We start from the raw sequence: 21,706 nt of genomic DNA on the forward strand, positions 1-21,706 counted from the left end.
CAGAAGTGCTCAGAGTTCGGTTCCGTTTGCTTACGTGCGCTAAATGCTTTATTTACAGTAAACAGGAGCGTCCTGTGTGAAGCGTTTTTATTATTATCTGTGGTAGCAGCATCTCAGTCTCCGCAAGGCACAGGTATCATAATAATAAGGCATAATACAAGATGGGGTATAATTCAAACAGCTTTATTAAATGATTGCTGAGCAAACAGCATTAACAGAAACACCTGTAAAGTCCAGAAACATCTCTTCCTCCAATCTCCTGTCATTTGTTTACTTCACTAGAGAGCGTGTCGCTCTTATTACACTCCCCGCAGAAACAAGTCAACTAATATTACCAATATCCAACAAAATTAAAAGGAAGGAACATATAATAAATCTATATCAAATATTGAGTTACTATAATATAATGATTGCTAAATTACATCTAATAACATAATGAATAAAAATAATTAAATTAAATGGTGACAAACTAACCATTAACCATTACATTTAAATATAATTACACCAACCAGTTCAACTTCAGTTTGACATTAAGCCTCATTATTTAGGACTATCTTATATACAGTAAAGAATAGTTTGTATAAGACTAGTTTTTAAGGCCTAGAATAAAGAGTAACATTTATATTTAAATATTATATTTTGTGCGTATTGCATTATTCAATCAACCAACATTATTTTTGACAGCAAAAACTAGGCAACAACTGGTTTTACCAACAGGGAAATTCAGTTAACAGTGACATTGAGCAGAAAGTTTACATAAAACCAGTTTTGACAGAGCTGCTGATAATAAAAGTTAAATGATCAGCATCGATTGATGAGATGAAAAGAAAATTGGAGATTGTCTCGGATGTTAAAATCCTGATTGGAGCATCCCTAATATTCAAGTTGACTGTGTTTCTGGTGCACGGTGGATGGTAACATTTGGATATGAAGACTTTGTTTCACTGTTTATATATTTATTTGTTTGTGGTTGAACTGAAAAAAGGTCTCAGTTTGGTTCTTTTTAAGGGCGCTCAAGTGTGAAAACCCCAGAAGCCTTTTTGCAGTTGAACATTTGGAAAACATTACCATCATAATGCATAATCGCAGTTCAAATCGCAATTGCAATATTTTTCAAAATAATCGCAATATGACTTTGTCCAAATCGTGCAGCCCTAGTTAAAACTGATCATGGGTGTGGTTTGGGCACAACGCTACTACATTAAAATTTAAATCAGCTTACTTTACTGATTACTTCAATGAAAAAACAATCATGTTACTATTTACATTACTTTTCCCTGAAAGTTAGTTTTTTTCCACTTAACAAGTTCAAAATAATTTTAAGTTTTCCTCCTTGTACATTTTCACATGGCATTCATTCACAGAAACACAAACAGATGTACTTTTGAACATAATTCATATTTTAAATGTATAATACAATAATTCTATTTTAGAAACATGTAAAACCCAAGTATTTTATGGAAAGCTGAAGTGTGTAATTTCTGTGGCACTATCGTCGCCAAACAGAATTACAAAAATAAACATTGTTTTCAAACACCAGTCATCTGCCATTGATAAAACATTTTTTTTATAGTTAATCAAAAGTGTAAGTTTGAGGCGGGACTGAGTCAGTGTTCTTGTGTCGGGCTGGATGGCTGCTCAAAACAAACAGAACAATTTTAATAGCGCAATAGAGACACAGTTTTTAACCTTTTTAAGGAAATCAACCTACTGTAAAATGGCTTAGTTATGTCTATGCATACTAAGCTGGGACAGGAGAAAGCATTTTAACAAGAGCTGTCAAAATGATGCATTAACACATGTGATTCATTTAGAACATTTCACTTGATAATCTTTCTTAATCGCGATAAAAACATTTACCGATTTGAAATTAGATTCTGACATATCATTCAGCTCCATGTGAGTTCTGAACAAGGGTTGGAGGAGCGAGGATTGCGATGTGTCCGCCCGGGGTCATTAGTGACACACACAAAAGTGATGCCATGTCAATGATCAAGTGATGGAGAAAGGATCTCTTTGCCGTATATTTTGTACAGAACTAACCCAGATGGGACATGTGAAAAGCTGCACTCATATGACTTGCTGAAGTGAAGCATCAGCGTTTTCCAAATGCTGTGTTGTCCTTCCATCTTACCGGACAATTTGGATGAAGTTTAATTTATGGGTGCAGTGCACGCAATGAAAAAAAAATTGATTACCACAAAAATCATTTTCAACTCATCCTTACTTATTTAAAAAAAAAAATGCAAAAACCTGGTTTACAGTGAGGCACGTACAATGGGTATTTTTTGAAGGGTTTATGACAGCAATGTGAAGCTAATAATTTTATAAAAGCATTTCAATTAATTATTCTGTTAAAACTGGTGTGTTATTTGAGTTGTAAAGTGGTTTAATTTGTCATTTGTATTATTGTTTAGGGTTTCACATTACATCGCCATGGCAACAAAGTTGTAAAATTGGAAATAACTTTGCACAGAAAAGGTTAAAAGTGATATTATCACACTAAAATCATGTGAACACACTGTGGCAGGGCGGAGGGCGGGGCCGGGTTGTGATTATACACACCCGGTCTCTTATTAGGCTAATTAAGCCTCCAAGAGGGATAAAGGCCGATGGCAGACGGTGGTGCGACTGAGAGAGAGATAGTTTACGGACATGTCCGTCATGTGTGTGTTTGTCTTTTGCTTCAGTTTTATATTAAACTATTATTTATATTATCAAGCCGGTTCTCTCCTCCTCGTTTCCATTGAACTAAGTTACACTGGTGCCGAAGCCCGGGAAGGAAGAGGGATGCCCGTCACGGAGTCCTCGACACTGCTGTCCACCCAGGGGAGCGCCGCTGCCATCCACCGGGGGAGGCGAGTAGACCGACCGCCCGGATGTGGTGAACGGCAGGTGGGGACTGGACTCCCCGACCGCCTGGAGCCACTGCCAGGGGCGGAGGAGAGCCCTGCCATCCCCCAGAAACGTATATCCTTTAATATACATAAACATACCTTTATATAATAAACACATCTTTAAATATGACTGACTGACAGCACCTATTTTAACAGAATAAATTTCACACTTAATCTTTAAAAGTAATTGCCTTCATTAAAAGTCAGTAACTAATCTGATTACAAGAATTTAAAATGTAATATGTGAGACTTTTTGACCAAAAACTGCATTTTGGCTAATACTGTAGTAGTTCAATACAGTAACAAATAATCAGATTACACCCAACACTGCTAGCTAAATTACTACATTGCATCTTAATGCTAAAAATTGGGTAACTTTGAATCCTGCCTTCTGATCTTATTCTACAAACTATGTTACAACAGCGACAGCTTACTTAATTACATGTTGTCCACTCGCCAGTTGAAAATCATTTGTGAAGCCAACTTAATTAACTAATTTTAAAACGACTATGCACATAGTTTAAATGCAGGCTTTGTTCACCCGAGGTCCTCAGTTTGTTCAGGAACATAAAAAGGCTTCAACCATTATATAAATTAGGCTTAAACCCATAAAATTCAAATTGGAGTTTTGAGGTTTTTAGTCCATGTGTGTTTGTTTTGAGGTCATCAATATGCAAAATGTTCATGGCACATCCAAATTGGTGTCCAGTAAATGCTCTCTACATCAATGTGTTCACATGATGTTCCTCCCACTAATGCCAGCTACCGACGTCTAACAAATAAACAGCAAATAGCAAATCACTCTGTTTTCCCCTTCCCCTTTCAGTAGAAAATATATCAACACAGGAAAGAACAATTCATTTGTCAAACAATTTCATGGGGTGCACTCAATAGTCTGCTAATAGCTAAACCTGTAAACGGAAATAAATAGTAATAGTTGAATGTTTTTGTTGTTGTTGTTGTTGTTTGTTTTTAAATGATGCACACGCACATGAGATGAAGACTTGGCATTATTGTTAGCAAAAAAAGCTGCTTTATTCTACTTAAGGTGTTTGGCGTACATTCATGAGCGGCGCCATAATTAAATCATATGACTAGCCAAATATTACTCGCTTTGTCACAATAATCCCATATAATTTGATGTTTTTACTGGTGGAATAAATAACTCATGGCCGACTGCGATTAACGAGTTTTTACAATGACAATGGTAACTGCAAACTTCAGTTTTTTTCTGTGAATGTTGCATCTGTGCCGCTAGGTGTCAATGCAACATAAACACAAATGTTACTGAGTGCACCTTTAAATGCATTAAACATATAAAGGTGGTAAGGTGCTCAAGCAGCCTTTTAAGGCTGTATAGATTTTCAAGGCCTCCTTCTTCAATTTTTAATGTGGTACGGGACACCCTAGAGTAACTGATTGTTCACAGTAGCTTAAGTTCAAGCTCTTTGGGTTGGGGTAGAGAAATAGATCTACAGATGTTTACCTCAACATCCCTGCCAGACTCAGAACCCTTACAAACCTACTGCCGTTAGCACTACATCACCCGGCGAGTGTCAGAGGAAGTAGGGTTCCTTGCTGAGAGAAAATCACCTTGAAGGAGGGCTGTGGAGTTCACAGGAGATAAATCCTGTTGTGAGGGAACCTGACTCACAGCTGGAGTCCACCAGTAATGGACTCCTTTCTGCTCCAGGAGATTAGTAGATCTGTGTAGCGGGGAATGTCCTAGCTGCTATGTAGGAGATTCCTGTGAAAGATGTGATTGGTTTTGTTGTAGCCCATGCACATTCGACACCACTCGCAGTGTACACAATGATTTAAACCAAATAAATAGAAAGTATTGTCTGAAAATCAACTCTCCTACTTGGTGATTTGTTCAGTTTGAATCCGTTTCAGCCATGTTCTCCTGATTCAACGGCTGAGCTGCTCTTTCACACAAGAGTTGCCACACAGAATGTGTTTCTGCGTCTGTCTGCACTGTTTTACATTAGTTTTGTTTTTTGTGTAAAAATATGTGCTAAACGGATGTCTTTGACCATTGCGCCACATCTTGCCGTTTTTACTTGGCAAGTTTTTTAGACACTATGTCAAGTTAAGAAGAGCTTCAACTGATAAAAACGCATCTTGAAAAACCTGTGTTCTCTCTCCATTGTGTTGTGTCTGGGTTTTTTCCTTTTTTTGCGTACCAACACATTCAGTTTGATCAGGCTCTTTGTCTGGAATTTGCCCATTCTTTTGCCATGGACTGTGAGTGCATTATGAGTTACATTTAATGGTGAAGGAAAATGGGTCACAAGCAGGGCTAGACTGGCAATCTGGCATTTTCCCGGTGGGCCGCCACACTTTTGGGCCGATCATGTGTGTACTGGCCAGCGGGAGAACCAAGCAGCGATAAGTAAAAATGAGCCGCCGTGTTATGCAGAACGGACCACAAAATGACGATGCGATATGCAGAAAAGGACAGCCCCCCCAAACCCCCCCCCCCCGATCAACAACTTTCGGGCCAGTTGCCATGTAAAATAACAGGCCGATTTCTCTTCCCAGTCCAGCCCTAGTTACAAGATATGCATTTTAACAGTTACAACAAAAAGTAATATTACAAAATTTCACAAACACTGTATCAGGTTTGAATATACACTTCTTCAATACAGAAAAAAACAAAGGAAATTAAAGTGAGACATCTGAGGTGTGACTGTGAAACAGAGATGGTTTATTTTACCCCTTCATCAACACTTCTGAATTTACAGGCATCATAGCAGGCAGCACAGAGATGGGATCCACATAAACCAACACAGATGGACGGGTTACTTACCTGTTCTGTGCTCCATGACTAAACACAATAATATAGATAGACAGACAGACGGACAAACTTTTAGCCAGTTTTAACATTCTGGAAATATAAGTCTGATGGGATAACCATAAGCTGGATCAGTAAGAAATGTCATAGCAACCCAAGTCAGAAATGCCTGAAGGGCTGTACCAAATTTGGTGGATGTAGCTTGAAAGCTCCAGGAGTTACAAATGACAATGTAGGTCCTGGTTTAGGGATTTTGAAAAAACCTTATAAGCGTACAGTGTAGAACAGTATGTTGGTTCCGTCAAGCTAACATAAATAGGCACTTATATGGCAGTAAAGGCTCTGCACTTGGTGGCTCACCCCAATGCTGGTCAGGTCCCCAAAGGATTTCAACTTGACACATGAAAACTCTGTCCCTGTCCTTCCTCTGACCACTGCAGTTCTGCCCCTGGGCAAGGCATTTAACCATCATGTCACCCACCATCATACTATATTATGCCAACATCACTAGCACTCTAGCTAACACTTGCACATTCTCAGCTGTCTCTGGACAAATAAATGTTGAATTTATTGGATGAATTTTAACTTTTTGAGCTGTTAGCTGAAGACTTAAGAATTTCAGATAGACAATAGGAAGTGTAAATCTAAAACTGGCTCCTTTATGCAGTGGGACACATATATATGGAAACAATACACAACCCAATGATGACTTCCTAATATACTATAAATAATATAATAAAATGAACCCCCATGGACACAGTAAAGACAAAATTGTTTATTCTAATTAGCAAATTTAAGCTCTATAAAAAGAATGGCAAAACATTTCCAGAACACTCCCACTGACCATTGGTCGAAAAAACAGGTAATCCCGAATCAAATGCACTCCACTGGTTGAGCCAATGTTGCTATGTCGGGCAAGTTGAGATGCTCGAACAACCTGAGTTATGATCTGATAGCACCACAGATATGTAAATATCTCTGCAGTGGACATTCCTGACACATTTGTCAATCTTGTATAATCTTAACTGCTGTAAGTACCAATGCAAGAGAAAAGGAGGTCAAGGATATTCGTCCTTTGATGAAGAAAAAATGAACGATTACTGGAGGAAGTTCTCAAGATATGAAAGGAGGTTATGTACCCAAACTCACTCCATTGGTTGAGCCAATGTTGCTATGTCGGGCAAGTCAACATGCTCGAACAACCTGAGTAATGATCTGATAGCACCACAGAGCCACAGTTTCTTGCACTTTTCAGGGGGATCAACCAACGAATGGCTTATAATGAACTTATAGTTGTCTTTGCAAAGGAGAAAGTGTTTTAACATCTGAAAAATTACAAACATCCCCCCCCTTTAACGATTCATAAGGACACAATTTATGTTCTGTACAAAGAACAACTGTTGTTTCAAAGATAAATCTACCATTAGGCATTTGTATGCATTCCTATTATCCCAATCTCTTGTTTACTCTGTGGGATACCTTTAAATAAAAGCCACTGTGAGGTGTCGATAGAGCAACCTTTTTTAATGTTGGTGTGCATGTGTGTTTCACCTTTTTAGTCACCTTGCTGTGTGGGCTGCTTTATACAATTCCATATATTTATTAGGGACTGACAATGCAGAGGGTGAAACTAAGGCAAGTGTGTTTTTACCACTGGGATGTTCAAAGGGGCAATGCAAATATTTTTTGCTTCCCATCACCTGTACTATACAGTGCACTTCTATCTGTGAATGCCCAGGAGAGACAAAGCATTTCTGTCAGACAGACCTCAGCAAAGATTTCTGTAGCTTCGGTTAATTTTGATACATATACACCGATCAGCCACAACATTAAAACCACCTGCCTAATATTGTGTAGGTCCCCCTGGTGCCGTCAAAACAGCACCAACCCACATATCAGAATAGATTATATTCTTCTCACCACAATTGTACTGAGGGGTTTTCTGAGTTACCATAGACTTTGTCTTTTCAAACCATTCTGGCCATTCTCTGTTGACCTCTCTCATCAACAACGCATTTCTGTCCACTGAACTGCCGCTCACTGGATGATTTCAATGGGGTTAAGATCCATAACACTCTTTTCCAATTATCTGTTGTCCAATGTCTGAGTTTCTTTGCCCACTCGAACCATTTCTTTTTGTTTTTCTGTTTCAAAAATGGCTTTTTCTTTGCAATTCTTCCATAAGGCCTGCACCACTGAGTCTTCTCTTTACTGTTGTACATGAAACTGGTGTTGAGCGGGTAGAATTCAATGAAGCTGTCAGCTGAGGACATGTGAGGTATCTATTTCTCAAACTAGAGACTCTGATGTACTTGTCCAGTACGATTCCATTCACCCAGTACAGGTTTGCAGAGAATGCGGGTGTGATAGCTGAAAATTTTCGGGTGTCAGTTCAGTTATAGAACGCTGTTGTCACTCTCATAAATAGCCGAAAGTGTGTGAACATAACCGTATTAAGCACTCAAAACAGGTCTGCCAACCATATTCTGCAGCTGTGTGAACGTGGCCTTGGTGTTCTATTTGAGATGATACAACACTTTAAAAATTCATACCAAATTAATCTGTGCATGTCACTTCAGTAACATCTTGTTTTGTGGATTTAGCATATATCTGTGGCTAAACTGCAATGGAGTGATAAGAAGCCAAGGGGATTTGTCAGAAAATTAAAGTGCCAATTTCAAGCTAGTCAGACATTCTACTCTTGGTTTTTCACTTTGAACTTCACAACATTCCTGTCCTTGGCCTTCAGTACAGCACGCCGCAAGGATTTTCACCCAAGACCTCCATCAGAATTCAAGCACAAACTCTACATCAAATTCTGCACCAAAGGCTGTCAGGCTGTCACATTCTGAAGTTTTATCATTTGTAGGCTTTGACAAACATTCAGTAGCAGGAATGTTCAGAGAGGGATAGGAAACAAATGAGTCTACACTTCATCCTGTCCACATCTGCAATACTGGCTAATGTTATTAATATGCGAACAGCCAGCAAGCGGGGGACAAATCTATCACTCTTTTTCCTCAGGAGATGAAAGAGTAATTGTGCATCTTTTCCATGTGGGTTTGTTTGAGAACAGATTCAGTTTAGACTCACAAGCTTTTGCTCAAGGTAACTGCAACAGACTGTGGCTATGTTTGGAATGGATAACTAGCATACTGCTTAGGCCAAGCACACAATACAAGACAGAAACTCATTGCCCAGTGTAAATTTAGACTTCTTTAGAAGTGTCCTCGTTTGTTATGTCGTTGACACAATGGCGCACACACAACACAACTAATCACTAGCTAAATCAATTACAAATTGTCTACGAATGGAGAGTGAATTTCTGTTTTCAAACAAACTTACTCATGTACTGCATCTACAGAAGAATTTATTCTTATTCTTATCTGAATATTTACATTTACATTTATTTACATTTATGCATTTGGCAGACGCTTTTATCCAAAGCGACTTACAGTGCAGTTATTACAGGGACAATCCCCCCGGAGCAACCTGGAATTAAGGGCCTTGCTCAAGGGCCCAACAGTGGCATCTTGGTGGTGCTGGGGCTTGAACCCCCAACCTTCTGGTCAGTAACCCTGAACCTCAACCACTGAGCCACCACTGCCCCCAGAATGAATACTGTGTATACATTCTGGATGAAGCCTAGCAACACTCACTTTATCTAAGCCTGTTAGTCCGCAGTCCACAGTGCACTTACAATATAATTTCTTAAAAAGTAATTTGAGACAGCTAAAATCTTTTGCTTAAGGTAACTGTTAAAGACTGTAGATGTGGAGAGAGAGAGAGAGAGCGAGAGAGAATAAAAAAATAAATAAAAGTTCTATGAGTGCAAGGGGGCACTCAGCACATTTTCAAGGTTATGGTCCTTGCTGTCACATAAAGATATAAAGTTTATGAGCTTTAGAATTTCCTTTGTGCTATAAATGTGGACTCAATGGATGTGTAAAATAAGGCAGCTTTTCAAGCCCGAGGGTAGAAAGCCCATCACTTATGTCCAGTACTGTGGAATTAAAGAAGACCTTTCACCCCACACCGATTTTATGGAAAAGGAGACATTCCACTGCGCAATATCATCATACAAAAGCACATGTGAAGATCATAGGGATGTTGGGTTGAAAGGGGAAACCATTTCGAATTGTATGTTTTGCAAATGTGAGCAACTTTACATTTGAGTTTGTACCACACATTTGCATCAAGGGTTGGGTAAGGGTTAGGGGTAAAATTCCTGTAGCAGAAGAGTTAATCATTGATAAGACAATACAATAAGTGGCTTTATATTACAATGTATTGTTTTCTACCATATTATTGATCATCAGTCAATCATTGGCATACAGTTCACAGCAATCCATTACACAAGTGAATTTGTCAATCAGTTCGAGATTTATTATGAGGGCTTGTTTAAGGACCGTCAATTTACACCTACATCAGACATGCTTGTGTAGCGTCTCGGGTGTGGTAAGTCATAAACATAAAATGTTTAGGTCACTGTTTCAAGTTAAATATAGTTTAATACTCAATCTTTATGCGCTTTTTTTGGGCTTCAAAATCTAAGGTACCATACGCTCCCATTATAAAGCTTGGAAGAGCCAGGATATTTTTTAATTTAACTCCGAAGAAAGTCATATACACCTAGGATGGCTTGAGGTGAGTAAATTATGAGATAATTTTCATTTTTGGGTGAACTAACCCTTTTATTGCTTTTAAAATATGGTAAAAGTGATTAATTGAAAAACAAATATCAGCAACTGGATTGCTACTGATTGCATTGTTAAAATATTGATGTAAAGCAGTTCAATGGGAAGGAGGAGGCGAGAACCGGTTTTACGATACAAATAATAGTTTTAATGATAAACTTAAAAGACACAAACACACACATGACAGACATGTCCGTAAACTATCTCTCTCTCCTGCACAATCCTCCGCAGTCGGCCTTTATCCATCTCTGAGGCTTGATTAGCCTGATAAGGGACCGGTTGTGTAGAATCACAACCCGGCCCCGCCCTCCGCCCTGCCACAATTGATTGTTGTTATTGGCCTCAAATTTCTTATGCAGTGCACCTCTTATTTTGTACCAAGTGTTTACTAAACCGAAACAAAACTGTGACCACACAAATACGAACTGAACCGTGAGAAATGTCAATTGTTACATCCAAGAACATATGCAACAGATCGAGAAAATCTCCACAGTGAAATCAGCAAATTGTGTGTAAGAATTATGTTCTTTTCTGTATGTATGAGTGTACATGTTCATTTTCAGGGAAGTTAATTAAATGTGTGACTCTCTTTTGTCTTCAATGCTGTTATCTTCTATCCTGTTCTTTACCATCTTTGTTAAGTTATTCATTTCACACATCTACACTCAGTCAGCGTGACACCAGCACACTCTATCTGAATAATAATACAAATGATATAATGTCCTTATCGGGGCTATTGATCTAAATATAATCTGTGTGAGAAGGTCCAAAACAAGAGAAGATAAGCGATCGTACTGCAACATACACTCGCACACACATCCACACAGCTAAAATCTCTTTATTCTCTTTTTTTTTTTTTGTCTCTAGGCAAGTTCCATTCCTCAATGACAAAATAAATCTCCACACATTTGACGGGAGGAGGGGGTGGGGTGCAAAGAAAAGGTTGCAAAGGAACACACTTTGGTCCAAAATATGCTCTCTTTGATTTGCTTCTCCAAACAAAATAAAAGAAAATATCCAAGTACTTTATCACTGTTACGGGGGGTGCAAAGAAAAGGTTGCAAAGGAACACGCTTTGGTCCAAAATATGCTCTCTTTGATTTGCTTCTCCAAGCAAAATTAAATAAAATATACAAGTACTTTATCACTGTTAGTTTGAAGCTCAAGTAAATGTTAAATATCTGTAAGACTGTTTACTTGGATTTATTCACATAGAAACCAAAGAGACCCACTTTATATTAGGTGGCCTTAACTACTGTGTACCCTAACCAGTTAATACAATGTACTTATTATGTACATACATGTTGTTGCATTGCAATTACATTTAAAGTACCTGCATTTAATTACATTTGTAGTTACACTGTTAACTTTACCCCTAACCCTCACCCAACCCTTGCCCCAAAACCTAACTCTAACCCCTAATCCTAGCCCTACCCTTACTCCTAAACCTACCCTTAGCTCAACCTCAGTAGCAGCAAATGTGGATATTTTGCAGAATAACATGTAGTTACACAGTAATAGTTAAGGTCAGTGTGACCAACCAAAGTTTATTATCTCCTCAAATATTTCAAGCCAATCACATTATAGGGAAAGATTTTCCAATATGGAAAGTTGTCTTCTTCTACGACATTCTTCCGTAGAACACAAAATGAGAATAAAATAATTACAAAAAAGTAAGATAAAAGTGTTCGGACAGATCTAACTGTTTAGGTAGAAATTGGTTTGTGCTCACCGAAAGTCGAATCACTGCACTACGGTGGCTGTGGCTGGAACTGTTGTTGAACATATGGGGGCACATGTGAGCTCCAGTTAGCAAATGATGGAAAGTGAATTGTATTTTAAGTTCTAAATGACTTAATACAGTCAACAGTAATGTGTATTTTAACTCCACCCCCAAACCCCAACCATAAACCTAAGAATCATTGGAGAACAAATGTGATTTTAAAGCAAAGATCCAACCTCAGAATTACATTCCCCAGTTTGTGTAAACGCTATTAATTCCTAGTTTCCTCAAGAAAAAAAAACAGTGTCTCGGAGGTTGCATCAGTAGCACTAGAGGGAAATATCTTCATGCTTGAATTGATGCAAAAATGTCTGATGGTGAATGATACTTGATATTAATTCTTGGGATTAATTCCATCATACATGAACTTACAGAAACCTGTTGATTTCCCATGAGATCATGGTTGACAAGTGCCATGAGCACTGTATTCCAACCAATGCGATTGCTTTGAGAAGACAATTTAACGAAATTTATGTCATGAAATTTATGAAATCGTATAACATATTTTACTCCGCTGTAGAACCATTCTGGCATGACACGTCTTTAGGTGCCATTTAAGGCGTAAAATATTTACAAATGCGACACAAGACGCATTGGGATTTCAGAGTCGCATAAAGTGGAAGGGATGAGTTTTACATTGCACTTCTACAAAAAGCTATGCCTCATTCCACAAATTGCTCGAAAGTGTCCTTAATCATTAATTTTTGTTTTCATGGAAAAGGGCAGTGTAAGAAATCTGCCTAACATCTTGTTTAGTGTTCTACAAAAGAACGACATTTATTCTGAGTTTGTAATTATAAAAGACCAAAGTTATGTATTATGAAAATAAACGGGGTATATTTTGATTTCATGAAGACGCATGAAAGTCGCAAGAAAGTGCATGAAAAGAAGCAATGGCCACATCTGTATGTGCTGTGAGGTAGAAGGCAGAAAACATCTTCTGGTGCTATCTCTTGCTCTTTTCTAGCTAATTCTCTCTACCTGTCCCAGATTCGAATACCTCCAGGAGAGAGAGCTGATATCTGCTCTGCGGACTAATAATGTAAATCATGAATGCTCAGTTATGACAGGTGCGTGGAGAGCAATTCTAAACCAGACTACAGTGGAACAAAACATCCCCTATGTGTTCCTCACAGGAGAGACTCTTTCCATACTTACCACCCCAAACCTACATATTTTATTTACTTTGAAATAGGACCTAGACTAAGATTGAGATGCAGCATAAAATGTAAATGTAAAAGTTCACCTTCCAAGTGATCTCCGTTGAAATAATCCTGGCGTATGCACGCTAGCATCTCATGCGGTTCACCTGAAGGTGAGGATGATGAACACATCCATATGTTCATTTATTACAGCCATAATTAAATGCACATACTGTATTCTCTAGACATGAACGTTGTAGCACATGCATCTGAACAGTTAAACTTTTGTGGCTGCAATACATCAAAGCTTGCAGAGGGTTTTGGACATAAACTAGGCTGAGTTGTCCATATACACATTTTTAAAAACATTATGTGTTCCATTTGGGACGATACTACACTTTGAAAATTCATACACTACATGGCTGAGTGCATAGTATATTGTGTAACTGCATAGTGTATAGTGTGTCGTTTGGGACACAGCTTTTGTAAAGTAGGCTAATACTGGCTCTTTTTATGTGTGTTAGCATGGGAGTTGTGTTTTATACAGACTGATCTCACAGTGAATTCGGCGACAGTAGGTCGAAAATTCTGCTTCTGAAATTGGTCTGTGCTTAGCAAAATTTAAATCACTGCCCCTAGTGGTCAAAGATGAAAGTTTTGTTGAACAAATGGGCATGTGTGAGCTCTAGTTACTGGGTGAGATGTCTAGAGAGTGGTGCCAAAAGTATTTTTTATTTCTTTTTTGCACAATTTAGTAACCATAGCCTCAGATTCCTGCTGAGGCCATGGTTCTCAGCAGGAAACCGATGGAGTGCGTACTCCAGGTAGGGAAGGAGGTATTGCCTCAAGTGAAGGAGTTCAAGTACCTCGGGGTCTTGTTCACGAGTGAGGGGACAACGGAGCGGGAGGTTGGCCGGAGAATCGGGGGCGGTATTGCACTCGCTCTATCACACCATTTTCACGAAAAGAGAGCTGAGCCGGAAGGCAAAGCTCTCGATCTACCAGTCAATTTTTGTTCCTACCCTCACCTATGGTCATGAAGGCTGGGTCATGACCGAAAGAACTAGGTCGTGAGTACAAGTGGCCGAAATGGGCTTCCTCAGAAGGGTGGCGGCTTCTCCCTTGAGGAGCTCAATCATCCGCGAGGAGCCGCTGCTCCTTTGCATCAAAAGGAGTCAGTTGAGGTGGTTTGGGCATCTGGTAAGGATGCCCCCTGGCCGCCTCCCTAGGGAGGTGTTTCAGGCACGTCCAGCTGGGAGGAGGTCTCGGGAAGACCCAGGATTAGGTGGAGAGATTACATCTCCACACTGGCCTGGGAATGCCTCGTGGTCCCCCAGTCAGAGCTGGTTAATGTGGCTCGGGATAGGGACCCGACTTCGGATAAGCGGTTGAAGCTGGATGGATGGATGGACAATTTAGTAACCATATGCCCCAACCCAAACCCCAACCTGAAACCTAACCAACAATGGAGTGAAAAAAGTAATTTAAGAGTGTAAATGCAACCTCTAAATTGCACTCATTATTGATTATGTGAACGTGACATACATTCATCAAATGGAGTTTGGGGCGTTTTATCAAACAAAAGTCAAGCTAGGGGAGTGTTTGAGATGCTAGCTTTTATTCCGTTTGGTGACCCTAGTTGCACAAAAATGACACACGTCACCTTTAAATGGTGAGAAACAAAGTGGTAGGTGTCGGAATTGAGGGATTTGACCACAGTAGGTCAAATTGATTTCTACAGAATGCTGATGTATGACATCACTTCTGCTTTAGTTAGAAGGACCGAAATGTGCAGACCATTGGGCATAATGCCATAATCGCACACCAACATACGGCATTACAGCAAAGTGCCAAGATATGTCCTTAATCATTTAGCAATCTGTCTTCCTCTCATACACACACACACACACACACACACACACACACACACACACACACACACACACGAACATGAAAACGTGGAAAGAGAAAGTGCTTTGTCCTTTCCCTCTCTCTGAAACACTTTACTCAAACCCATTCTTGATAGCAGGCAATGAAACCTAGAAGAATTGAACATTTTTCCAGAATAAAGGATCGTTCAAACCTAGTCTGATGTGACTGAATAAATTAATATAATATATATATATATATATATATATATATATATATATATATATATATATAGATATAGATATATATAGTACTGTGCAAAAGTGTGGATGTCTAAAAATAATTGACACATTTATATTTTAACATCATACAAAATAAACATAAAAAAGCTAAATCAATATTCGGTGTGACCAACTTTGCCTTTAAAACAGGCCCAATTCTCCTAGGTACACCTGGACAAGGTTTTTCTTGGTTGTTAGCAGAAAGGATGTTCCAAGCTTCTTGGAGAATTCGCCACAGTTCTTCTGTCAATTTCGGCTGTCTCAATTGCTTCTGTCTCTTTATGTAATCTCAGACTGACACAATGTTCAGTGGGGGGCTCTGTGGGGTCCATGCCATCTCTTGCAGAGTGCCCAGTTCTTCTATTCTAATCTTTTCTATCTGCAAAAGTAATGTTTGGCAGTCTAAAATGTATTTTTCCTATTGACACACTAAAGCTGAAGATATAAATAACCATCTTAAAACAAATGTTTTTGTGAAACATCTTATGTGCCTAAAACATTTGCACAGTACTGTATATATCTATATAACAAAACTAACTAAACAAATTATAAAGATGCATAAAAAATCTCATGCTCATGGAAAGGCTAGCAGCCAATCAGCACTCACCGCGGCAGTGCACACCCTCGTCGTAGCCGTCCTCACAGTCCCACACCCCATTGCAGAGTTTACTGAAATGAACACACCTTTGTGTGCCGAGACACTGGATGTGATTGACGGGACACCTCACCTTTACCTGCTGGAAGCCTGGAGAAAAGAGGGAATAGAAATAGTGGTCAACCAATGGGAGTTTTTGATATTTTGTTGATCTCGAAATCAGAGTCAACAATGTACCGCCCATATATGAGTTTTTATTGCATATGGGGCACATTTCATTACTTATCTCAATAATGTAAACCTTTTTTTTTTATTGGTTAAAATTCATCACATGCCCGGAGCCAAGATCTGTTCATGCCATAAACCTTTGTGTATTTTGAAAAACTCATTTGCTCTCTAAAATGCCTGGAGTTATAGTGATGAAAGCAGCATTAGAGATTGAGAATCTTTAAAAAAAATAAATAATCAAATTGTACACATATGTAAAAGGTAAAGGTTGGGCAAGGAAGAGGTGGGAACTGGCTGAACAAACAACACAAAATTTTAATGCGGAAATTATCGTAAAAAATGAACTTAAACAGACACACATGCAACGTGGCCACGTGTGTCTCTCTCTCTCTCAACCGGCGTCTCCGGCCGCCCCTTATCTCGTTCTCCCGCTGACTGGCTGATTCAGTGCCGGCCATGCTCCATCATGGCCCGGCCATGCCCTCCTCCTCGTCACAACATAAAATACCACATATTATATAAGGGACGTCAAATGAAGAGACTCTTAAACATTAGGAAAAAGAGTCACAATAAAGAAGTTTAAAGCTATTAACATTTGTTCTTTGAGACTAGAAACTTTATTCATCATATGTGACAGAAAAGTTCCCCTAATTAAAGAATTGTCCACATAAATAATAAAATTTAATGCAAATACACTTAAAATATTATTTGTAACACTTTACAAATAGGTTATATTTGTTATACATTAGTTAATGCATATAAGGTATCATAAACTGACACTGGACAATGTATTACAGCATTTATTAACCTTAACTTAATAATGCATTTATGTTAACATATACCACTTTTAATGGTAAAAAATGTTTTAGTATATATTGAAATTAATTACAAAGCTGTACAAAAAAAAATTGCTTTTAAATGAACACATATTTTACACAATATTTACCTAAAATAAAAATCCCTGCAACAGATGGCATTGCCCTCACAAAGCCCCCAACTGAATATCGAGTCAGTCTGAGATTCAGGAGTGTAAAGTAATGAATTACAAATACTCTGTATAACTACTTTTTACCAAGAATTTTACTTTTTTAAGTAGTTTAAAAATGTTATACTTTTACTTTTACTATATTTTAAGTGCCCAGTAGATAGCGATATGCATGAAGAATGTGAATCACCAAAACAGAAGAAAGTTCAAGTTAAAGTGGAGATTGACTGAGCAGGGAGGAGAATATCTAGCAAAAATTGACTTAAATAGTGATCTGTTTCTCACCCACACCTATCATATCACTTCTGAAGACATGGAAGTAACCTTTTATTTACTTTTTAAAATCAGATTTATGTAGTGTTTACAGCATCATAGATAAGTGATGTATTTTAAAAGTTGTCAATCACAAACACCTATAAAATACCTATTTTTTTATTCTTTCTGGAAAACAGCCATGAAAGGGAATGTAAAGTTACATTTTTAAATTGCAGAATAGAGTTTTTATTATAAAGGGGCAAAGCTATCGCAACTCAGTACTCAATACTCACTACTCACTACTCATGAGTACTTTTAAATGAGCTACTCTTTTATTCTTACATGAGTAGTTTTTGGACAGGGTACTTTTACTCTACTCAAACTAAATTTTTGAAGTACTTTTAATTGAGTATTATTTCTCAGTACTCTTTCCACCCCTGCTGAGATTACATACAGAGACAGAAGCAATTGAGACAGCCGAAATAGACAGAAGAACTGGTGAATTCTCCAAGAAGCTTGGAACATCCTTTCTGCTAACAACCAAGAAAAACTCTGTCCAGGTGTACCTAGGAGAATTAGGCCTGTTTTAAAGGCAAAGGTGGCCACAACGAATATTGTTTTTTTTTATGTTTATGTAACGCTCTGTACGTGACTCGAAACTAGGTCTCCGGCGTGGGAGGCGGGTGCTCTAACAAGGAGGCTAAAGGCTACAGCCTCTAACGTCAGTCGCTAGTGCACCTCTTGAGGTCAGGAGAGTGAGGTTTTACACACTGCACAGCTATCTACCAGCTGGCTCCCGTTACACTCACCCCTCTAAACCTCACTCCCATCCGGGTCACGGCACCAATGTGACACTCTTGTTCTACCCGCTCCGTACGTGATTCGAACCTAGGTCTCCGGCGTGGGAGGCGGGTGCTCTAACAAGGATCCTAAAGGCTACAGCACCTCTTGTGCACCTCTTGATTTCAGGAGAGTGAGGTTTTACACACTGCACAGCTACCTACCAGCTTGTTTTCCATTTCTGTACTGCATAAATATATTTAAAAGCCACCATAAAACTGTAGCTCACCCCCATAACCAAATTCATATGGGCATTGTGTATAAATATGATGAGCAAAGCTATTTTAATATTTAAATCCCTTCACAGTTCCTCCTAAACATGTCTCTTAAGCACATGAGAGTTTAACATGGCAGCAGGCGTCTCTTGTGAATCAATGACTTTGGAGTGCCTAACATTTCTAGAGTGTCGCAGGGGAGAATAAACCATTGTCAAAACAACAATATTGATCTAGATCCATAACAAGGGCTCTGAAACACTTGGCCTGTAGTTTATTTGCCTTCTTAACTTTCAATTTCCTTGTCAACGATCACCATTTTTTTTTTTACAGTTTGGGATAAGGGAAACATATACAGGTTTCCCCTTAAAAGGCTTTTCCCAATGGACCTCTGCTCCACTTTCATAACCCTGGTAAAAAGAGAATATGTAATTCAACAAATAGGAGAATTGTTTAAAAATATCCCAACTCTCTCTCTCTTTCTCTAAGGGCTTCTTTATCTCCAGAGATGTTCAAAGGTATCTAGGCAGCAAAAGTCAAGATGGGACCTGGAAAAAATTGGGGGGTGATGTAACCTCATAAATTCAGCACTTTCTATTGTTTTTAGTCTTTTTCAGATGCTCCAAACATGGCCACCCTCCAATACAACAACATAGCAGTAGGGAGGCCTTGCTAAAATACTAATTATGAAGAAGTTCTTTGGAAACAAAGACTGTTAAGGCATGGATGTTGGATTACGAGAGTTTGAGACCTTGGCACAACAGCAATACAACAAGTTACATTACACGCCTATGCCACCCCCACAATTCGCCAACAAGTTATTCATCAAGCTATAATTTGAAGACACCTGTATGCATATATGCATGTGTATCTTGTCAAAGCTGTTCTAATGTTCTACTATTTAAACTTGTTATTTTTCTTATTCTTCTGAGATCCCAAATGTCTGTATCTAACTCCTCCTAGAACTTTCAAGCTACATCCACCAAACTCAGAACAGACTATCCTTCAGTCTACTTAAAGTAAGATTGCTAGATCTTTTTTAACTGATCAGAATATTTCCAAAATATTCTATTTCGCTTAACAAAATTTGCTTTCTCAAATTCAGTGGTTCAAATTCGGTTGGAAATTCAACCTTCCACATCTGGGAACTGCAGGAAAAGCAGTAGAGTACCGATGCACAATCTCAACCTGATGCTGTTCATTCTCAATGTGCAGTGGTGCAATGCAGTCGGGTGTTGACTGCAGTGAATGTAAAACCTGGTGTACTACTTTTTGTCAGTTAGAGCAAATTGTCCCTTCGTTTACCTGTGCATTTGTCTTCTGGATATTGGAAAATAATTATGTAACATTCTAAAATAATTTAATCACATTTTATGATTAATATTACGCCTAATATTTGGATATATTAACAGGCCTACCAACTCCATTGATAAAAGTGTCATTAATTTGTTTAGGCTAATAAATTCGTTATAATGTAAAGTGGGGCTAAATATGTTTAAAATTACAAAAATGTTCACAGTTCTTGAAAACAGTTTTCCCTTGGCACACCCAAAGCCTTGTTTCTGGCTATGGCTTTCCAATTATCCAAATATATCAATACAAGTTCTTAAACGTTCTTTATTCTCAGATAAACTGCAAAAATGAGAGAAAGATACATTTAAGTTGCACTTATGACTTTAGAGCGGTTCAAAGCCCTTGATAATTTACAAAGTTTTTACTTTACTAATTTGATGCATTTTGGGAAATGCGCCGTAGAGATTAAGTACTACTTTAGTGATACTAACGTTCTACTTAGTGCCTCGTGAAACCCAGCCATGGACAAAAAAAAAAGTTTCCAATTTGGGACTGGTCATCCTACTACATTATACGTAATGCCTACCTACACAGCAATCAGCTCTTCAAACATCGGATTAAAATGTATTAAAAATGTATCAGAAACCTTTTAATAAACATTTTTAAAAAGCCAATGCATTCCACATACGGCTCTGTGATTCACTATAATGTAAAGGCATCTGCTACATGTGGTCCATTGGGTTGCGCTGTGCACAGCCTCACCACACTTTTTGATTTAGCTGAGAGCTAAATAAAATAGGCTGTGTGTCTAATAAGTAGGCTAAGTAATTTTGTGTGCAGATGCAAGGGACATCAATAGGCTATTTCTAAAACGGACAACTAATATATCTCTGGCACATGTAGGTTGCAGAACCCATGCCTATGCAGAAGAATGTTGGCACGAAGCCCTGTCTATAGAACCTTCCCTAACTAGTATGGTTTGTGTCACAGGCATTTTCTTAGTCCGGTTGCTTAATGAGAGAGAGAGAATATCTAGTTGCAATAAAAGTTGAGCAGCGGTGGATTATTCTGTTGCATGTCATTAAGGAACTGATGATGACGCGTGTTGACCAATCAGTGGAAAGGAGTGTTTCATGCCCACCTACAAATATCTATCTATTTTCTACCTATGAACAATTTTGAAAAACAAACTATCAAAACATACTCGGCTGTTCTCTCCACCTGTAGCTTTGGTCTTCAGCAGTCAACACCAGACTGCATTGCACCACCTACTGGTGAGACCGAACAGCATCAGGTTGAGATTGTGCCTCGGTACTCTGCTGCTTTTCCTGCAGTTCCCGGATGTAGAAGGTTGAACTTCCAACCGAATTTGAACCACTGAATTTGAGGAAGTGAATTTTGTTAAGCGAGATAGAATGGGCTGAATTTGACCTGTCGAAAAATCAAGATGGTATTTTCAAACTAACTGAATATTTTGGAAATGCCCTTTGGAAGGTGAATATTTGTTGTTGAATTTTTATAATGAAATTAGTTGTGAAACGTTTCCAAATGAAATATTCAATGCTTAAAAATACAAGCATGTTAAATTTCAGCAACTCAAAATGCAAGCACTGTAAATTAAATGCAGTTAAATGTAAGCTCTGATAATTCAATGCATTCATTTTTTCCAGATTAGAGCAATTCAACATGCTTTTATGCTTCAAAGAATTTAGTCATGAATTTACTTCCACACATGGCTTTCAGGGCATATTTTCCTGTGGCTTTGATATACACAAAAACACATTTATTTTATTTCTGCTACTGCTTTCCACTTTGAGAACAGTTTGCTG

The 21,706-nt window shown here is 38.4% G+C and overlaps 1 pseudogene; it reads right to left on the reverse strand.

The window, feature by feature from the left end:
- Positions 1 to 21,706, reverse strand: part of LOC127639573 (low-density lipoprotein receptor-related protein 1B-like) — a 281,174-nt pseudogene that overhangs the window by 208,331 nt on the left and 51,137 nt on the right.

This window comes from Xyrauchen texanus, chromosome 48 (assembly GCF_025860055.1).
Source record: "Xyrauchen texanus isolate HMW12.3.18 chromosome 48, RBS_HiC_50CHRs, whole genome shotgun sequence".
Classification (NCBI taxonomy): Eukaryota; Metazoa; Chordata; class Actinopteri; order Cypriniformes; family Catostomidae; genus Xyrauchen; species Xyrauchen texanus.